Below are 8,103 nucleotides of genomic sequence, written 5' to 3'. Positions count from 1 at the left end.
AAAAACGGGCAAGATACTACGCTATGCAATAAAAGATTACGACCGAGAAACAGTTCCTTGAAATATTAAAACAACTGCGAATAAAATAACTCCGACTACTCTCAAGCCGTTGAAGTCACTATAAAATAAAAATATGGAAACTAATATAATAAAAGTGAAATGAAAATATAATAATATTTAGAAATAGTATTGTCTAAGGTATTTTCAATATTGTTTTCATCTACCGTGCTGTTTAAGTGGACAGAAGTATTAATATATTTAAAAAGAACTGATATGTAATTTGTATCGTCGGAATAGTATGTGAACCTGATTAAAAGAGTAAGAGACCTATGGAGTTCCTTGCTCGTTATTTTCCACAGGAATCTACACTTGGAACTAGCAATTAGGGACACTAGAAGATTGACCGACAGATAGATATTTTTAATATTTACTGTGACGTTCAAAGGTAAATAACATATATTGTAAAAAAGACAATTATGGCTTCTTAATACAAAAACATAAATAGTTAAGCTAACCAATTCATTAAAAAAACGAATAGAAAAATTCACAACTTTATTCAAAAAGCTCAAAAGACCAAAACGCTCAAAGGACCAAAAGCGAATAGCAGTTTGATGTCAGCAAAATTAAATTTGTAAAAGTGTAGTCCCATTTATTGGTCAAAAGAGTTCTTCAAAGGTCGTAGGGAAGGACAATGGTAGGACCAATTGTTATTATCTGCAATTTATGTGGAAATAAGTATGGTTTTATGGTGTCTTCAATTGGGGACCTTTCTCTGAGCTATTGGTACAGAAATACCAGCTAAAGCTGTGGGTATACTTTAGTTTATTTTTATTTTTCTATTAGTATCTATTTAGTTTTTTAATTGAAACATCATTTTAAACTTATGTTTTTGGTTTTCAGTTTTTAAGTAAAATGATTGGTTATTTTAAAATAAACTAATTTTGTTTTTGTTAAAAATCGTTGCCCCGCGCTAGGATCTTCTGCTGTGTAGTAGGTGCGTTTACAAACATATAAGTTCACATACATATCCCACACAGACCCGAAACAACAATTTGTAGATCACACAAAGCGTTGCTCCGTGAAATCCCGCAAAACGTTTCACGGTACCCAATTGCACAGTCATCGCGGCAACCGTACAATCATAATATTATCAAACTTACAATCATACTAAGTGATTACAATTGCACTTACAATAAAACGAAAGAGCGTTGCAATTAATCTGTAAAACACAATTAACTGGGGACAATCAATTAAATGGTAATAAAACAACATACTATATCTTCAATCAACAGATTATTTTATTGATACTTGAAAAGGGCTCAGTGGATTTCGTAGTCTTAGTCGTAAACTGTTTGTTTCAATTTTAGATTAATTAATTAGAATGGGACGCTAAGATTAATTGATTGAAATAAAACTGACGAAATTGTTGTCGCACAGAAATATCGTTTGCTCACGCTGCCCACGATGAAGAGTCCCTCTGTGACTCGAAACTAGTAGAACTTTTCTCAGAATATTTATGAGAGTAAACCATTGTTTTAAGTTAATTCATGTCTAGTCTCATGATAGTTATCATACTGCATTACATAGTACAAAACAAAATCGCTTTCTCTATCCCTATGCCCCCTTGTATGCTTAAATATGCGTAAATCTTTAAAATTACGCAACGGATTTTGATGCGGTTTTTTTAATAGATAGAGTGATTTAAGAGGAAAGTTTTTATGTATAATACGTGGATAATATATCACCATTGCACCCATGTGAGGCTGGGGCGTGTCGCTAGTTATTTATAAAAAAAAACAGCAGATTTAAATATTTACTTGCCCAGTCTTCGCAAGCCACAACGGTTTAATAGTCAATCAAACAAATTTCGTCGCTTCTATGGACAGGCCCTAAGGAATTCTACAGGAGAGCTCCGCCCAGGCGTGCTACGAATAGGTCGTATGCGTCACTCCCAGTCTTTCCCAAAATATTAAAATGGAAATTTCTTGAAAATACTATTTCATACTTGACGAATGGTATGACAATGAGGAGAGAATTGCATACTGTGGTTTTTGGAAGTTTGTGTGTGTAGTTCAATGTTTTTCTTTTATTGTTTGTTTTACCTTAAAAATATTTTTTTTCTGCCGCGGAAAACCTAGCAGGTCATTGGAACTCTAGCTCGAAGAGCAGGAGTATGATTTTTCCTTCTTTAAAAAGGTAATATTTTCTAGAAAATTTGTAATTAACTTTCGTAGACATTATTATAATAAAAATTAAAACGTATGACTGTCGCTTGATTTTAAATGTTGATCTCATATCTATAAAAACAACCATCCATTATTTCTTTTTTATATTTGATGGGTCAACGTTTGGCCGCTATCTCGCCTGATGGTAAGTGATGATGCGGCCTACGATGGAGCACGTCTGCCCATATAAGCAACCTATTCACTCGGTTCTAAGAGACACTCAGGTAATACCCATCAGGAAATACAAACTCTGGCAAAGAATTCCACTCATAAATCTGTCAATTTTCATCCAACCACTCAAAAAGTTAATCATTTTAGCAGATGCCATTTAAAGGCTAATCGCACATAATTACAACAACTCTTCCTCCCATCTTCTTTCATTAACCACTAATTAACCGATTAACTTTACACCATTAGCAATATTATAGTTAATCCTCATTTAACTAGGATAATTAACTCAGGTTTGGCTGCATCAGTTAAATCCTTTGATAGGAGTTAAATGGATTATGTTGAAGAGATTAATTTACTAGTTCACGTCAACTGTCAAAGGTGTTAGTTGAGGCGTCTGTTGTCTTAGAGAAGTTTAAAATTGATAGGTTATACAATTATAGTTGGTATTGATGAGGTTTTTGCTCTTTTGAGTTGGGCGAAGTAGGTATGATAAAGATTTCAAAAACATATATTTTTTATAAGTACTATATTTAGAGCTAGCTCCCATTTGTCCATTGCGCGTCGTTGCGACGACTTAATGCAACAGATAAATGGGGTATCATAAAAAATATATGGGAAACAATTCAATAATGGTATTTCGTATTGTCCGGTAATTCCTCTGTCATGAGCCCTGACCGCCGTAGCTTTGGATTTCTCTCATTATTAGTGGGTTATTGCTTTTTATATTTTGAAATGATCTTTTTTATATTATTAAGTATTTTAAAAGAGGATTTTGATGAATTTTGGTGATATACATTTTATTCCACGGGAATGCCGGCGAAGCCACTGGCAGAAGCAAGTTATAAATAAAATCTGTTTCTGTAGGTTCGGTTCTAATATTTCACCGCCTATACAAATTTGTACCTCAATACAACTTCAAAGAAATACAGGTCCCACACAACACACAGAATTTGAGGCTTAATTTTAGAAACAGTATGAACAAAGGCCTCTATAGAGTCCAAAATTTCATGACTAGTATTTTGTGGGCTCAGGAACAAACCAATCTACTGGTATACTTCAATTCTAACTATAGAAAGCAAACTAGCTTTCTATGGCTTCTATTTACCTTTACGCATATTCAACAGTTCATATATACTGGTTTTGCATAGCCTTATTCGAAACCGCACATTAAACCTCTTGTCTGCTTTCAATACAGCCATAAGTCCTCACTAAAATAGACCGACATTTAGGCTTATATGGGAAAATTGAGGCTTGAAAATGTTTAGGCACGAATTGAGTACGACATTAATACTGACATAAATGTCAGACATTAATGACAGGGTATGAAAATAAAAAATCTATTCAGTCCGTCAGTTAGGTAATGAAAAAATATATGACATGATTTTTTTTTTGTCATACAAGATAACAATAGATATTTATTATCAATAAGATTAATTTGTGCGCAATTTTCTCGCGTTTGGCCGAACCGATTTTGATGCGGTATTCAAAAGCAAGCAAGTACAACATTATTTCAGAAATCTATTTTGTTCACAAAAGAAGACATAATAAATAATTATTATAGTTACTATTATATAGGAACAACATCATGGTTACAAGTATCTTGAAAAATATAATATATTGACGAGCTATTCGTCAATATAATCCCTATTTTTCAATATACATTAGTTTTCTTTATACATCTACCCACGCCTTCCTTTTTCCTACATCTATTAAACCATCATCATTAGGGTGCTTTTCCAACCTTACTCCCACACAAAACTCTATTTTACAACATCAACGGAAAACCCAGCCTAATTCCCATGTCAACGAAAAAAAGACTTTACCACATAACACTAAAGCTCCATTTGCAGTACCTACACATGACTACGCATCTATAGTAAACCATTTTAGAAGGCCAGCTTATACTGGTTTTAGTTTAGCTTGATATATTATAGCGCTATATGATTGTATAATCTTTCCGTACATTCGAAGGTCAGCTTACACTGGTTTTGTTTAGCTTGATACATAACCCTATGTACATACATAGAACTTGTACCCAATTACCTATGTGACCATTTATCCAGGTGAATTGCTAAACAAAGGTCTGGTATAGCAGGACTTGAATGGTAGTGGCCAGTCAATGTTTAGTGTTTGAACGGGGTACAATGGCCTGTTTCAGGCAACTAGTTGCTTTTCTGTGGTCAAAAGTGGGTATGGAATTTCGATTCTATCGTTGATGTGTGGTTTTGGTGTAGATTTGGGAGGTTAGTTATGTTATAAAGGCCTTTCTCATCACATCAACAGGCAAAAAAGATGACCAAAGCCTTCGACAGCTTTTAAGAGGCCATTACTGACCAAAGGGCTTGTCTCGTGCGGAGAAGGTTTGAGCATTAATCGACACGCTTGCACAATGCGGGTTGGCAATTTCAAACTTATAATCAGAAATTGTAAATCCAGTACGTTTCCCTTTACCGTTTGTCTGGGGTGTCTAAATAATCTTAAAAAGTACATATAACTTGGAAAAAAGCACATTGGTACTAAGCCGTTCTCGTTTCGAGAAGTTACGAACCCAAACTCGCATGCATGAAAAGCAGGTACTAGTCTTAAACCTCTGGGCCACCATGACGTTGAGATTTAAGTCTTTAAAGTGCTAGGACACTTTAAAACCCATTTTATTATTACCTACTTCCAAGTTACTTTATCGATAGCAATTGTTTTCAGTGACAGCGATGCATCGTGCGTATTTGTGAATCACGTTATGCAGAGTACAGTAAAAATTTATTTTAACTTCTTTACGTTTTCAAATTTAATTACTGGTGCGATGTACAAAATTTCTTCACTATTGTAATCTTCGAACACAACACTACCTCCCATAAAAGCCGTGGCAGATAATTTTAGCACACCTTATTTATAGCGAAATGTTTTTTTGGAGGGTTAGAAATTCTTAGGTTATATCTCCTCTCTTACGGTAAATGTAGGTAAAATTCAGGTCGGTTGTAATTCCTTTTACCGGATCGGATGTAAGCGTTACCGTCTCAGTAAACAAAAACATTACTGCCTACAGTCTTGCTGGGTTTGTTTCCGTTTTTGGTAAATTTCTAAGTAGTAGCACGGAGTCTAGAATTGGTATAGGACAATAGGTTTGCACCCTATGAAATGGAACTTCTAACACAAATGCTGTAAAGTACATTGTGTACGGGCATTAAGTGCCGTAATGTGCATTTATGCCTTTGGGGTAACGTGTGACGACGATACATTTTTAAATTATTTTTTATCGAATTTTATAAAAATACTGTAATATTTAATTTTGCCTCAAGTAGCATTTCCCTTAATTTTCATCCAGGTATCTCCGCCCTAGACGTTGTAACATAAATCGTCTCTAGCTCCCGTAACACATCTATCTCTAAAACGTAATCTCCAACTAATTTATCTCCATTTAATTGCATGTCCAAGATCAAATTGTAGATCCACATTATTTACACGATAAATCACAAAACAGAGTAAAGCAATAACACAAACTTCAGCACACAATTGGCTAGGAATAATTTCTACTATAGTTATTACACCCCTAGTGTCAAATATATTTATTGAACGTAAAACGCAGAGGAATATAGCTTTTATTGCGTGGTGATAAAATTCAATACCATTTTGAACATATTTCGGGACCTTTTCTAGGTTGGTTTCATGTGGAAAGGGCTTTCTTATTTTCGTATCATACGGAGATCAATGAAGCCAAGATTATTTCATGAACCACTGGAATGACTTGAAACTAGTCGAGATCCTCGTCAAACAGTTGCGTGAGTATGCTGAAAAATAATACTTAATTAAATAAAAACATGTGTAACATAAAAAAAAAATAACTTCAGATGATTTTATTTTAATTTTAATTATGTTTATACTTTAAATTACTAGTTTTATACATAAAATGTGTAATGTATAATATTAATAATATAATTATAATGTCTAAAACATAATATAATACAGAAAAGAGAATTTGATAATAAGTAAATTCTAATTATAATAGTAAGTAGGTTAAATTATAATAGTAAGTAAGTTAGCAATTAGTTTAATATGTAATAACTAAATTAGATAATTATTTAGTTACTAGACAAATTGCTTCGCCCTAACAAGCTCATTTACTAAAGTAGTGTATAATGCCTCTATGTATTTACATTGTGCAATAAATTAATAAATAAATAGTATTTTTTACGAATGTTATAATACAATATTGTTATTATGTTTACATTTTGTTTTCAACCTCACGCCTTTTATCCCCGTAGGGGTAGGCGGAGGTGCACATTACAGCACGTAATGCCGCTATACAATGTACATCCACTTTTCACCATTTGAGTTATAAGTCCTATGTAGTAGGGGGTGAACCTATTGCCATATACCGGGCCACACAATATGTATACATTACTATTTATATATAGATATATGTATATATAATATCCCAGCTGCACAAACAAAGGTAACAATTTCGTGGAATTTCAACAGAGTCCAGTGTCTGGGTAATTAGATCTTCAATCACATGTATATTGCCTAAATTAGCTATAGTTGATTTATAGATTAGGGTTGTGTAGTTAAGTAGAATGTATAGACATACTAGCAAACCCGGCGAGTTCGCCGGGTCCGTTTCGTTTCTTTTTTTTAGATTCAGACAGACAGACAGACAGACAAGCTTCGCTTATTTTTGTATAAGAGATGGCGCTGTATGTGAAAAATAATTTTCCGTTTTCCTGCTTTTGTCTTTAATTTTTTTTCTGATATTTTCTTTGCTATAAACTTCACTGAGCCCAAGACCTTTCCAACGAATGCAAAACCGTGGAAATCGGTTCGTGCGTTCTGGAGTTATAGCGTCAGGAAGGTAAACCCGACTTGTTTATTTTTATGTAGTAGATATGCACCCTCGTGAAAACTCTTGGTGAAAGGCCCTTACCTGGTAAGAGCCAGCTTTTGCCTGCCAAGGGATTACTTTTGACAGAATTCGGACAACAGTGTTAAATTAACCGTTGATGTAACAGTTGATGCGGTGGCTGGGCAACTGGCTGCCGTGCAATGTGTCACAAATTGTTGTTGTCAGTACCTAAAGGTAACCATTTTTAAATCTGTTGTCATAAGCCTCGGTGGCGCAGTAGGCAGCGCGTAAGTCTCATAATCTTAAGGTCGTGAGTTCGATCCTCACCCGGGGCATATCTTTTACAACATCATATACAACGTTTTTTAAGATATATCACAATTAAGAAATATAATCACTGAGTTTACATTTTTAGGCTAAAAGGATCACTAAAACAGCTTTGTTAAACATCTGTGTTTTAATATTCTTCTTAATATAATACTCTTAAACAGTACCCTTAAACCGAAAGCATAAAAATCTTTATAAATTACTAACAGCCAAGCTATGTTAAAATGAAACGGTCAACATTTTACAATACCAAAGCAACTGAGCGAAGTGTTCTCCACACTCCGAAACCTGCGGCCAGTTGTAATTTGCGCTGCGGTTACCGCCACACTGTCTAATTTTCAACACGTATGAAGGACATTTTGGACTTTACCTATTTCGTAGAGTGTCTGCGACGTAATTGTGTTTGGCCCTTTATGATGTATTACTGAGTTTAGTGAGTAAATGTTTTGTTGCTTCGGCTTAGGGTCGCATTTGTACTTGTATTGTACGTTTCATGATTTTGGGTAATAGATGTGTTGTGACATCCCCAATACTATTTATTGT

The 8,103-nt window shown here is 34.3% G+C and overlaps 1 non-coding gene across 1 annotated transcript; it reads left to right on the top strand.

Moving 5' to 3' along the window:
* Positions 1-7,495: 7,495 nt before the first annotated feature.
* Positions 7,496-7,568, top strand: Trnam-cau (transfer RNA methionine (anticodon CAU)). The gene has a single exon. It is a non-coding gene; the product is annotated as a tRNA-Met (tRNA).
* Positions 7,569-8,103: the final 535 nt, after the last annotated feature.

This window comes from Spodoptera frugiperda, chromosome 14 (genome assembly GCF_023101765.2).
Source record: "Spodoptera frugiperda isolate SF20-4 chromosome 14, AGI-APGP_CSIRO_Sfru_2.0, whole genome shotgun sequence".
In the NCBI taxonomy this organism is placed as follows: domain Eukaryota; kingdom Metazoa; phylum Arthropoda; class Insecta; order Lepidoptera; family Noctuidae; genus Spodoptera; species Spodoptera frugiperda.
This window is presented reverse-complemented; position numbering and strand designations above follow the sequence as displayed.